The sequence below is a fragment of the Schistocerca cancellata genome, chromosome 2 (assembly GCF_023864275.1).
Source record: "Schistocerca cancellata isolate TAMUIC-IGC-003103 chromosome 2, iqSchCanc2.1, whole genome shotgun sequence".
Classification (NCBI taxonomy): domain Eukaryota; kingdom Metazoa; phylum Arthropoda; class Insecta; order Orthoptera; family Acrididae; genus Schistocerca; species Schistocerca cancellata.
Window position 1 is genome coordinate 917,031,158 of NC_064627.1, and position 12,035 is coordinate 917,043,192.

At 43.0% G+C, this 12,035-nt stretch overlaps 2 long non-coding RNA genes across 3 annotated transcripts in view; one reads left to right on the forward strand and one right to left on the reverse strand.

Annotated features, from left to right (window-relative positions):
• The window catches only part of LOC126162860 (uncharacterized), a 360,676-nt gene that overhangs the window by 254,255 nt on the left and 94,386 nt on the right, over positions 1–12,035 (forward strand). Inside the window, exon 2 of the long non-coding RNA XR_007535125.1 lies at positions 3,239–3,282. This is a non-coding gene — a long non-coding RNA (uncharacterized LOC126162860). The remainder of the gene's footprint in view (positions 1–3,238; positions 3,283–12,035) is intronic.
• The window catches only part of LOC126162859 (uncharacterized), a 132,862-nt gene continuing 122,970 nt past the window's right edge, over positions 2,144–12,035 (reverse strand). The window contains exon 4 of one of the 2 annotated variants that reach the window (XR_007535124.1): positions 2,144–2,827. This is a non-coding gene — a long non-coding RNA (uncharacterized LOC126162859). The remainder of the gene's footprint in view (positions 2,828–12,035) is intronic. The other variant, XR_007535123.1, reaches the window with a different exon arrangement.

The following is a 12,035-nucleotide window of genomic DNA, read 5'->3' on the forward strand; positions in this document are numbered from 1 at the left end:
AGTGTTCTCGACACTCTCTTGACACTATGTATCTCGGAATATTGAATTCCCTTACGATTTCCGAAATGGAGTGCCTAGCTCCAACTACAATTCCGCGTTGAAAGTCCGTTGATTCCCGTTGTGCAGCCACAATCATGTCTGAAACCTTTTCACGTTATTCACCTGAGTGAAAATGACAGCTCCGCCAATGCAATGCCCTTTTATACTTTGTGTATGGCGATACTACCACAATCAGTAGATGTGCAGATCCTACCCCCATGATTTTTTGTCACCTGTGAAATACAGGGAGCGAAATGTTACCTACATCTTGTGGAGAAACAGAACATGACGTGATAGGAAAGCAGTGGTTAAGAAGGGAGTAAGACAGGGTTGCAGCCTGTCCCAAATGTTATTCATCGTGTACGTGCAGCAAATTGTAAAGAAAGATAGAGATACATTTGGAAAATCAGGGAGAAGAAATAAAAACTTTAAAGTTTGCCTAAGACATGATTCTGTCGCAGACGACAGAAGACTTAGTATAAACTGACCACTTAAACGGAACATATTTTCGCTTTAAGAGACATTTTAAAAAATCTGCAGAAATAAATCGAGGATAATACAACGTAGGCGAAATAAATGAGGCAATGGAGTTTTGCTATTTGGGATTGACTAGCATCAGCAAGAAAAGCTTATCTGAGAATGAGAAGTATGTTGATATCTAACACAAATTTATTAGACTCCGATTACAATTACTTCGTGATTGACATTTAAGCGAGTCGACTGGTACTGGCCAGACGCCATCCAATCGTCGTTCTATCTTGAGCGGTTCGTGTTCGTCATGTTGCCTGTTTTGTAGGTACGTGCAGGGCATTGTGGAGTGTGGCTGAGTGTGTGCCTGCAACACTGTTCCCTCCGACTGCAATCTGTCAATCACAAACTACTCTTAATCGAAGTATAGGAAGTCTTTTCTGAATGTACTTTTCTGAAGCGCAGCCTCATATCCAAGTGAAAAGTGGACGACGGACATTGCAGGCAACAAGAAAATAACTTTTGAAATGTGATGCTACGATAAATACTGAAGATTAGATGAGTAGATCGGATAACTAATGAAGAGGTATTGAAATGAAATGGGGAGAAAAAGAAATTTATACTAGAACTTGACTAAAAGAAAAACTTTGTTGGTAGGACACTATTTGAGGCACCCAGAAGTAGTTAATTTGATAATGGAAGCAAGCGATTGAGAAGATTTGGGTAATTCTGGAAAGAGAGGCCAAAGCTTGGCTACAGTATGCATGAAAAAGGGAATGTAGGTTGCAATACTTGGGCTTGGACTTGGATATATTATATTAGAGTGAATTGCTGCATCAAGCCAGTCTTCAGCGGAAGACCACGACGCGACATGTTCGCTCTACATCCACATCTATTCTCCGCAAGTCACCTTGTGGTGTGTGGCGTAGGGTACTTTTACCACTCCCCTTCCTTTTGTTGTTGCATTCGCGACTGGTGGGTGAGAATAAAGATCGTCGGTAGACAACCGAATAAGCTCCAGCGTCTTTGATTTTGTCGTCACAATCACTTCACCATGGCAGGAAGTAATATTCTTTGAACACGCGCTCGCGGAATTGCTGCAGTAGAAATTTCCGTGTTGCACAATCCCTTTTTTGTGTGACTGTCGCTGTAGTTTGTTGAGCACCCCCGTAACGTTCTCGTACTTAATAAACGGAACTGTCACGAAACGGGCTGCTCTTCTTTTGATATTCTGTATCTGTTTCAGTAATCCTGCCTGGTTAGGGGCCCAGATCGACGAGTAATACTCAACAATAGGTCGAACTAGTTACTTCTTTCGTGGCTTACGTGCATTTTCTTCGGATTCTCTAAATGAATATCAGCCTGGCATCCGCTTTTCATACAGCTACCTCGACCACCACGACGACCACCACGTGCTTGTCGTAAAGTTCACGTTGTTTCTGCCACTTAACTGCAAACACTAGCCTGTGCTTATTAAAACTGTTTTAGAGTTCATTAGCTGTTTCTCATATTTTTGTCCGATGGAAAATATACATATATATCAACGTTTAATTTAGAGTCATCGTCCTTATTGTACACAAACTGTTGGTTGTCATTGGCTTTAGTAAATGAAAAAAAAATTATTGACCACAGACAATTGTTACTTGAAGACTGTTAATAATTCAATAATTCTTCGCTCTATATTAAGAAATTGCAAGGACACCGCAGGTAGAAATTGAATATCGAATGAATTATCTGTTACTGGTTATCTGTTGGATTCCAGCGGGGAACAAAAGTTATTTGCCTTTTGAGAAGCACTTCTGATGACAACTCGCAACCTGCCTCATGAACACCGTTCCACGAAGTATTTGCGGAAACAATAGCAATTTAAAAACTACATGTAACTCTAGACCTCTAAAAAATTGGCCATGTGTTCTTGATATGATAATTATTGGAAGATGGCATGCTTTTGTTAGACATTTTTCTGACACATATATTTTTTATTAATGAAGCACTTTTTCCATGAATCACTATCGATTTCTGCAGAGCTACAGCACCGGTGGCGAGGGAAAATGTTATACGTAGGCTGCACTTGCAAGTGATCATATCGATATTCACGTTGAGATAAATAATTATTCTTTAGGCATAATCAGTTCCTCTTCAGAAGTCGAATTTATTGATCCTCATACATTTAGTACAGTTTCCTCTGCGCACCACTTTAGAAATGCCTCAAATAGGGAGGCCAGGAAGAGTGTTCCCTTCTTTGGTAATCAGGAAGAAGAACTGGAAAATATTTGATGTCCTGTGATTCCACTCTGCAACACGTGAGGCGAGCTGTGATCTGCAACAAAGAAACGAAAATATTCTTTACTTTTATTAATACATTCATCTACAGCCAGTGCAAATTTTGAATGAACAGTACTCATACTTCATCGTTTCAAATCTTTCCCTCGAGTGACGTTTCATTAACTGGAGTAACTGTGTAGCTGGATAACTGTTTTTTTCCTACCTTGTAAAAGTATTCTGTTTTAATGACAGGAAAAAATACTTCTAGTACGCCGTGAAGTAGATTATTCTTCAGTATCACACGCTGTCAACGTAGTGCTTTAACTCGAAAAGAAAATGCTCAGTGGCCCTTCTAAACAACTCATTCCAGGAAGGATTCAAAATCAAACGTAGCTTCTTAGTCTTTTAAGCATGACCAGCCTGTATGTGACATTTGGTATATCTATTTGTATTCTTTTGCTTACAGATTGCTGAAAGTTAAAGGTCGAAGAGGAACAATTCATTGTATTGGTGAGTGTCGAATAGGTTTCTACCCACCTTTTTATCCTTATACTAATGTTATCTTTAACTATTATTTTTCTTTCACTTGGTCTGATCTCCGTTTTTGCTGTAGATTTACAAAGCACATCTTTGGACGCCTTTAATACTAATCGACTACACGCAAGAAAGACAAATGTAATGCCACATACGTTTACATTGCATTTAACAGGACCAGCTATTCAACCAGGTTTTTTCATACAAGGGAGTAGCTGTTTAAACGCCAGAGCAGTACGCAATTAAATATAAACATTGGCTTACTAGTTTTGATTATGTAGTTGCTTGATTTTGATTATTCGTTTTCACTTTGCGATATGAAAGCATAGTACATGGTTTGCATAGGAAGAATATCTAAGTCGAGGAGAACTATGTGGATAGATGTTCAGAGTAATTGCGTGTAGAGGAATAGAGAAATGGTTTGGGTTTACGTCTCGTCGATATCGAGAACATTAGAGACGGTGCCCAACTCAGTGAGAAGTAATCGGACAGGGAATCGGTTTTTGCTAGCCCAACTAACCATCCCAGCATTCGGTTGAATAGATTTATGAAAATAATAGAAAACGTAAATTAGGATGCCCGCAACAGAATTTGAATCTCATAACTAGAGCACGAGTCGAACAGTTGACAAATCAGCGTCTTGCTGGTATACCTTCCCAACTTTAAAAACCATCAACAGACACTTTGCCTCTGCAAAAACAATATGTGCCCGATAAACTTCGAACGCCAGGTATGCTTCCCAGATACGGTGTGGTGTATCCTCAGTCACCAGGTAATACGAGCTTTCTTTAACCGCCGGTAGGCCCTCCTCCCACCCCCGACACAAAGAATCGAACTGCTATGCATAAAAAAGCCTCCGATGTGACTGCTTTACAAGTGCGTTTGTTGTACATTGCAAAGTGTTCTAATTTTCAAATACAGGATGAATATTGTCTGGATATGAAACTTCCTGGAGGATAAAAACTGTGTGCCGGACCGAGACTCGAACTCGTGTCCCGAGTTCGAGTCTCGGTTCGGCACACAATGTGCCAGGAATATTCACATCAGCGCACACTTCGCTGCAGAGTGAAAATTTCATTATTGTCGTTGTACTCGGTGCTCTGTGAGTTATTTGCCTCGAGGCAGATACAGTGTTTCTAACTTGACTTGTTGTGTTAAACATTTAACATAAGACTATACCTCCTAATGAGTAGCTGAAGACAGAATTTTAAATTTTTAAATTCGGTTAATAGTTACGTGAAATACTGAAAAACAATTTTTCGTTGCTCCTGGAAGCCGATAGATAGCCATTTAGTAAAGAAGACTGCATCAATTTGCTCGCCCCCAATGGGCGTATCCAGCGAAGAATAGGGAAGGATATTTGCGCGCCCTCCTCCGGCCCCCCCTCCGGAAAAAAATGAACGTCCCAGATTGCACTCCCGCAGTGAGCCTCTACACGTACTGATGTACCAATACAGAGTTTGTAGAAAGAAATAACATCTATTGAAAATTTACTAGTACAAAATGTACCAAGAAAAATCGCGAAATTGTTTTGCCATTCACCGTGTAACTAATGAGTAGCTGTGTCCCTCCCCACCATACATACACACCTCGCGCCCCTCCTCGCCTAATTGATATCCAGGTACGTTCCTGCTCTGTCTATAAAGAGCGGCGAGAGAGAACAAATGAGAAGGATGTAAGTGACGGCATCTTTCCGTAGGTTTCTGCAGAACATAAGAGGTATGTTCACAAAATAAGTGTACTAGATTTTTATTTTTTTTTTTTTGAAAAAATGTATTTGAATAAAAATTACAGAACATTGTGAGACACTTGCTGACTATTTTTTGCACATAATCGCCATCCCGTTCAATGCATGTGGTGAGCCGTGGGACAAGCATCTTTACGCCCTTCTCGAAGAACTCTTCCGTCATTCCCTTCCCCGTTTCAGAATCTCTTTCTGCATCCGCTCGTCAGTTTATAATTTAATTCCACTTCTGTGTGCCTACAGGGAGTTAAAAAGATGACAATCTGAAGACACTAGTCGGGGGGAATACAGGGGTGGTTAGAACATCCCAAACAAATGAGTCCAAAAGTCCTTGGTGGCTAAGACTGTGGGAGGATGGGCTTTGTCGTGCAACAAGCACACTCCTCTGGTCAGCATCCCCCCTTTGTTTTTAATTCTTCTTTAGAGTTTCTCAAGGATCTCGCAATATCGTCGTGCATTAATCGTCTCCCCATGAGACAGGAATAGTGTGCCTTTTCGGTCACAAAAAACTGAAGCCACGTGTTTTTGCCCGAAATTGTGGTTTTGAACTTTTCGGCAGATGGGGAATTGGTGTAACGCCACTGTGACCACTGTTGTTTTGTCTCAGGCTTGTAATGAGCCACAGTAGAGCTCATAAAATCCTCACCTTCCAATTCAAGTTGCTTAAGAAACTGGCGGGCGCTACTGACCCTATCTTTTTGTGCTGCTCTGTCAACTGATTTGGGAGCCATCTTCCGCACAATTTCCAATATTCCAGAATTTCTTTGAGTGTCTCGTATGAGGAAGTTCTGGAGCGTTGTGGTAACATCGCAAAAATTTCATCCAGTGTCAATCGCCGGTCCTCAAGAACATTTCCTCTATTCGCCTTGGACATTTTTTTTCGCTTCCCTAAGCTCTCTACACTACTTCAACGCGCTCGTTCTGTTCATAAAATCTTCGTCGTAAACTGTTTCGATTCGCGAAAAAATGTCGGTAAGTTTTACTCCTTCCGCGAGTAAGAAGCTGATCACAGCACGTGGCGCGCACTTCTTGGCGAGATTTCTTACCGACATCTTGCAAGCAACTGGACATTACAACGTAAATTTGCGTACTACCTTGTTTCTGCGATGCTCGCTGTTCTTAAGAGATCCACCTCTACCACAGTGTTGCCAGCCTTCAAAATACAAAAAGCCATAGCGCCTGATGGTTGCAGTACACTTAGTTTATGATGATGCCTCCCACAATATGAGATGCGATATTCTTATTGCAAAAAAGTATTTGAAGACAGAGTTGTCATGGTCAAAGCCGAGCCGGACGCGGAGGCAGAACGGTTCTAGGCGCTTCAGTCCGGAACCGTGCGACTTCTGCGGCCGCAGGTTCGAATCCTGCCTTGGGCATGGATGTGTGTGATGTCCTTAGGTTAGTTAGGTTTAAGTAGTTCTAACTTCTATGGGACAGATAACCTCAGGTGTTAAGTCCCATAGTGCTAGGAGCCGTCTGTCTGTCCAAAGCTGGATTAGTAATTGAGTGGTCACCATTTAGAGTGCAAAATTACTTCTGGAAAACAGTCATGCATTACAGACAGTATCTCATAACCCGCTGAGAAAGAGAATTTATCCAAGACTTAAGTTTCCATCGGCTGTTCAGGATAACGCCGCTCCTTTCATGTGACGGAGGCTATCCTAAAAGCTGGGAGCACAACACATTACGCTTTCATGCGGAAATCATAGAATGTCCTAAGGGCGACGTCTGGGCCTGCGCGAGACTCTCAGCGACTCTCGAGCGTCTTCTGAAGGGCCACGTTTCATCGTCGGTCTGGGAACGACATCCGGCTGCTCTCTGGTCGGAGAGACAACTCCTCCACGAACTGGACCACTCCGCAGCGTTCTTCAGAGCTCCGGCACGCCGTGATCACGACAATCGTTCTGTGAATCCAAATACCCGTGAGCTGACGCGGGGCCCGTTGAGTTTCCTAGCTGAGTAGCAGCGCGGAAAAGGAGGTAGACAAAAAGAGAGAGAGAGAGAGAGAGAGAGAGAGAGAGAGAGAGGAGAAGGTGAAAAAATATCGAGCGCGCTAGGGGAACCTTTTAGCGAAAAAGGCACTTGGGCGGCAAAGAGGACACGTCGAGCATCCTCAGCCGGGAAAATGCAGGTACAAGCGAACGGCGACGGACGTGGGGTGAGCCCGGCTGCCGTTGAGGGTGCGTAGCGGTGTAGCAGAAGAGGCTTCGTGGTTGTGGAGGGGTGGGGGGGGGTTGGGACAGGGGGAGGGGGGATGAGGACCTGGAAGCGGGAGAGGGGCGGCGCGGGGTTCGAAGCCCTCCTCTCCAGAGCCATCCCTCGGAGTTTAAAATAACCGGTGCACGCTCGCAGCTAACGGCTTGGCAGCCCTCCAGCGCGCCGAGGGTTGGTCGGCGCCGGCAGGAGGAAGCCCCGGCCGGTCACGAGCCAATATGAGGCACCGTTACTCCCAAGAAATCCAATCTAGCCGGCCGCAGCCGCCAGTCCCTGCTGCCGCTGCTGCTGCTGCTGCCGTTTTATTTTGCCCCAGCGCCGCGTCGCGCCGCAGCTGCGGTTTCACACTTTCTCGCTCCGCGGATTAATAGACCTCACCTCACCGCCACTTCAGATTTTCCACGCGTCTCGTACGCCGCGCTGTTTACGAATGGATATTTAATTACTGATTCGTATCAGCCGTCGACCAATCATTTCATCGGAGCGGACGAATATTCAGATACAATGTAGCTAGTGTGCTAGTCTGTCAAACATTGCAACCTTCTCTTGAGTGGGTGACAGTTTCTGCACTTACACCCGTGCCTATAACATTTAGAACACACCTCCTAACCTTTCCTATGTTTCGTTATAGTTGCGTCTTAACCTTTCCAAAGAATTTATCACCTATCACACCACGTTGACACCACGAAGGGTGGCAGTAACTGCTCTTCTCCTACAACAGAGACTTCATTTAATTTATATTTTCGGGAAGGAAGTGTTGTAACGTCCCCTTAGAAGAATTAATGAATTACTGTGCTGATAAACATCTTATGTTATTTGCTTTTCAAACAGCTGAGCAAAACTGAACGTACTCAGACATTACTCTCTATACTTATTCTGATCAACACTAAACTCACACGCAATAATTTTTGCGCAACGCAATCTGACTTTCAGTAATCCCTACAAAAGAATGGCCCTGATTAACAATAACCTATACCTTACACAAATCACTTACCTCACAAAAATCTTCGATACTCGAACTACTGCAATACAGCGAGCGCCACTACTGCCAGCTAAATAAAAGATTCAAACTACTGAAGGAACTAACTACTGATAGGCATACTAAGCAAATGAAAGATTTTGATAGAGAACAAACAATGTATTTACCTTAATAGTGTTCAAAAGTCATAATATATATATCAGTTCATGACATCCAGTCTTACAAATTTACTGTCTGTCCAGATCATCTGCTCTCAAAACTCCGCCATCTCACTCCCCACATCCACCACTGCTGGCGGCTCACCTCCAACTGCGCAACGCTACGCGCTGTTAACATCCAGCTGCCCAACACTACAATAGTAAACAACAATGCAAACCAGCCACAGACTGCACACAGCACAGCCAGTGATTTTCAAACAGAGCTCTACGTGGCGTTACCAGTAAAAAAACAACAGCCAACTTAAAGTGTGAATTGTGTGAAGTTCACAGACGAACTCGACTGAACGTAGAAAGTTTGTTTAGTAGTTGTTGCACAGGGTGATCCGTCTGAGATCTCAGAAAAGTAAAACGCTATGCACAAGAAACTAAGCGTGTGTAGGAGAGTCTGGAGTTTGTATCCGAAGTTTGTGTCACAGTACATTAGAATTCATCACGTCTGTCATGTCCAAGTTGCGCTACGTGGCGTGCAGTATTTCTGGATTGGCTTCCTGAAAGGCCGCTGTAATCTTCGTCCGTATGTCGGCCGGATACTGTGATCTTTGTGGATACGTTGTTGACTTAACGTAGTCGCACACAAAAAAAATCTGTGGACGTTAGGTCGCAGCTATTAGGAGGCCATGGGACAGGTCCATTATGTCCGCGCCAGCGATCATTGAATATCTGGTTTAATTATTCCCCCACATAGCGAGACCGTTGCAAATCTCATAGAAAGTTTGAAATGGGACACACTTGGAGATAGACGACGCGCTAAGCGGAAGGAGCTGCTCACTAAATTCCGAAATCCGATCTTCGCCGAGGATGTAGAGCATATATTATTACCAACAACTTTGAAATCGCGCACTGATCATCATTCAGAGATAAGGGAAATCGGAGCTCGTACTGAGGCGTTCAGACAGTCGTTTTTCCCTCGCGTGGACCGCGAGTGAGACGGGGGGGAATATGGCTTTGGCGCGAATTGTGCCCTCCGCCACACACCGCTTGCTAGCTATCGGGGTATATATGTAGATGTAGATACATTGAGAGTCCAATACGATGGAGCGCCGTCCTGATGATTGATGGTGGTGTCTAGTATCCCACTTTCCTGTAAGTGAGGGACCACGTACTACTCTATCATTTTAAGGTAACTGACAGCACGAACAGTCCCCTTCGCAAAAAAGAATGAGCCGAAGACTTTCGCATGGGTCACTACGCAACACACCCACTTCAGGGGAGGTGGAGATCAGTATTTAACGGCCCGTCGACAACGAGGTCATTAGAGCCGGAGCACAAGCTCGGATTAGGAAATAATACGGAAAGAAATCGGCCTTCCCTTTCAAAGAAACTATAATGACATTTTCCTGAATTGATTTACGGAAATCAGGGAAAACCCAAATCAGGATGCCCCTACGCGGGTTTGACCCGTCGTCCTTCCGAATGCGAGTCCAGTGTGAGTACTTTCGAGTTAGTATGAGGCATGTAAATTTTCACTTTTAACAAACTGTTATGCGTGCTGACTCGGTCAGTCACATGAAATGTGACTTCGTCTGTGAACAGGCATCGATTTCACCACTGTTCGTCCGCTTCCTGCCCCTTACACATCATCGTAACAAATTTGAGTCCAGTTCCGTAATTCAGCTGCGTCAGTGCTTGCGTGCGCTGAATACGGTATGGATACGCTACAGGTTACGGTATCATCAAACAATCCTCTTACATGTTGTGTATGGTGTATTCAGCTCTGTTGATATGCGAAGAAGTGACCTTCGTGGACTCCGTCATGGCTTGTCGAACATCTTCCTCCTTGTTTCTCTCATGCTGCCTTCTGCCCGTCTGAGGCATCTGCACCCCATTTTCCAAGAACATACAGTGTCATTTAACAGTGTCTCGATGTGATGGGCCATACCTGACATTGTACCGACTCTTAATTTTATTTTTCTGACATTTCAAGCAGAGCACGCTGTACATAATTATTACTTGATTTTCTGTCTTACGCGTACTGCAGTTTAAGAGCTTCACATGAGGCGCGTTTCACTTGTGCATTTCAACACTGTTGACAGATGAAACACAACATTCATAAGAAAAAAAAACTGTTTTTAATCAGTGAACAGCAAAATGCAGAAACGTATTATTTATTTATTTATTTATTTATTTATGATTTATTTTACCTGGCAAGATTAGGGCCTTCAGGCCCTCTCTTACACCTAACCAGGCATACTCAGATTCAACAAATTTCAGTTTCTACAGAACATTAAGGACATATAACATGTTATATAGTATTAATGCTACAGAAAAAAAATTAGAGATTATAAAAGTAGTACAATGATAATTATAACAATCAAAAAATAATTATAATAATCAAGAATAATAATAATAGTAATGACTATGTATAGGAAAGTAAACATATTTTTTCTTTTATGAATGTCAGTCCTATTGCTAGTTGGGAATTTTCTCGTTATATTCTTGCAGCTTGTGAGTTATTCTCACCAAGCAGAGACATAGGACGATAGAATGGGGTGAAAGAGATATAGAAGAGGTAGATAGGTTAGAGGAAGAGAAATAGAATGGTAAAATTCGAAGCTATGATGGAGAGGAGAAAGAAAAAGATGAGAGGGGCACGACAATGGTGGCTATACCGTCCCTAATATGTAAGTCTTCAGTTCCCTCTTGAATGTTAAGTGGTTCTGGATAAGACGCAGATCACAGGGGAGCGCGTTCCATAGTCGTATGGCTGAGATGGAGAATGACACAGAGAAAGATTTTGTGATATGTAAAGGTACAGCCAAGATGCTAGACGTATCCGATCTGGTATTGCGGTTGTGGAATGATGATGGGTGTTTAATGTGAGAAGATAAGTATTGGGGGCTCCAGTGGCTAAGAAATCGACGAAGTATGCACATCGTGTGGAGATCGCGTGCCTTATGTGGGCGTATCCAACCTAGCTGGGAGTATGAAGGACTGATATGATCATACAACCGTATATTGCATACGTATCTAACGCAAGCATTCATCACCAGCTCGAGGCATCTCGAATTTTCACTATTTGTGCTGTGTTGAACTACATCACAGTAGTAAAGATTAGGCAAGACTAGTGTTTGGACTAATTTTTGTTTAACATGGGTTGGAAATATTTTTCTAAATTTTTGAATTGCATGTAGGGAGGAGAGCGATTTCCGGCTAGCTGTGACTGTTTGTTCTTCCCAGTTTAGGTGTTCATCCAAGATTATTCCAAGGTCTTTTACTGTTTTTTGGTATGGTAGTTGGGTACCATTGAGGAGTATTTGAGGGACAGTTCCGCGAAAGTACCGACTGATTAACTTTGGATGAGATATAAGTATGACCTGAGATTTCTTGGGGTTTAGTTTCAGACCTAGGTTCTGTGCCCATCGAGAAACAGAGCAAAGATCTGCGTTCATACTCGCTACTGCGTCAGCAATGTTCTTGGGGCTTGCACTTATGTACAGTTGGATGTCGTCGGCATATAGATGGTAGTTGCAGGAGTGAATCACTATTACGTGTAGTCTATTTACAGAACCACCAATACACGATAATCTGTGAATGAAACGAATCTGGTGGGAAACAATTTTAAATTTCAGTACGC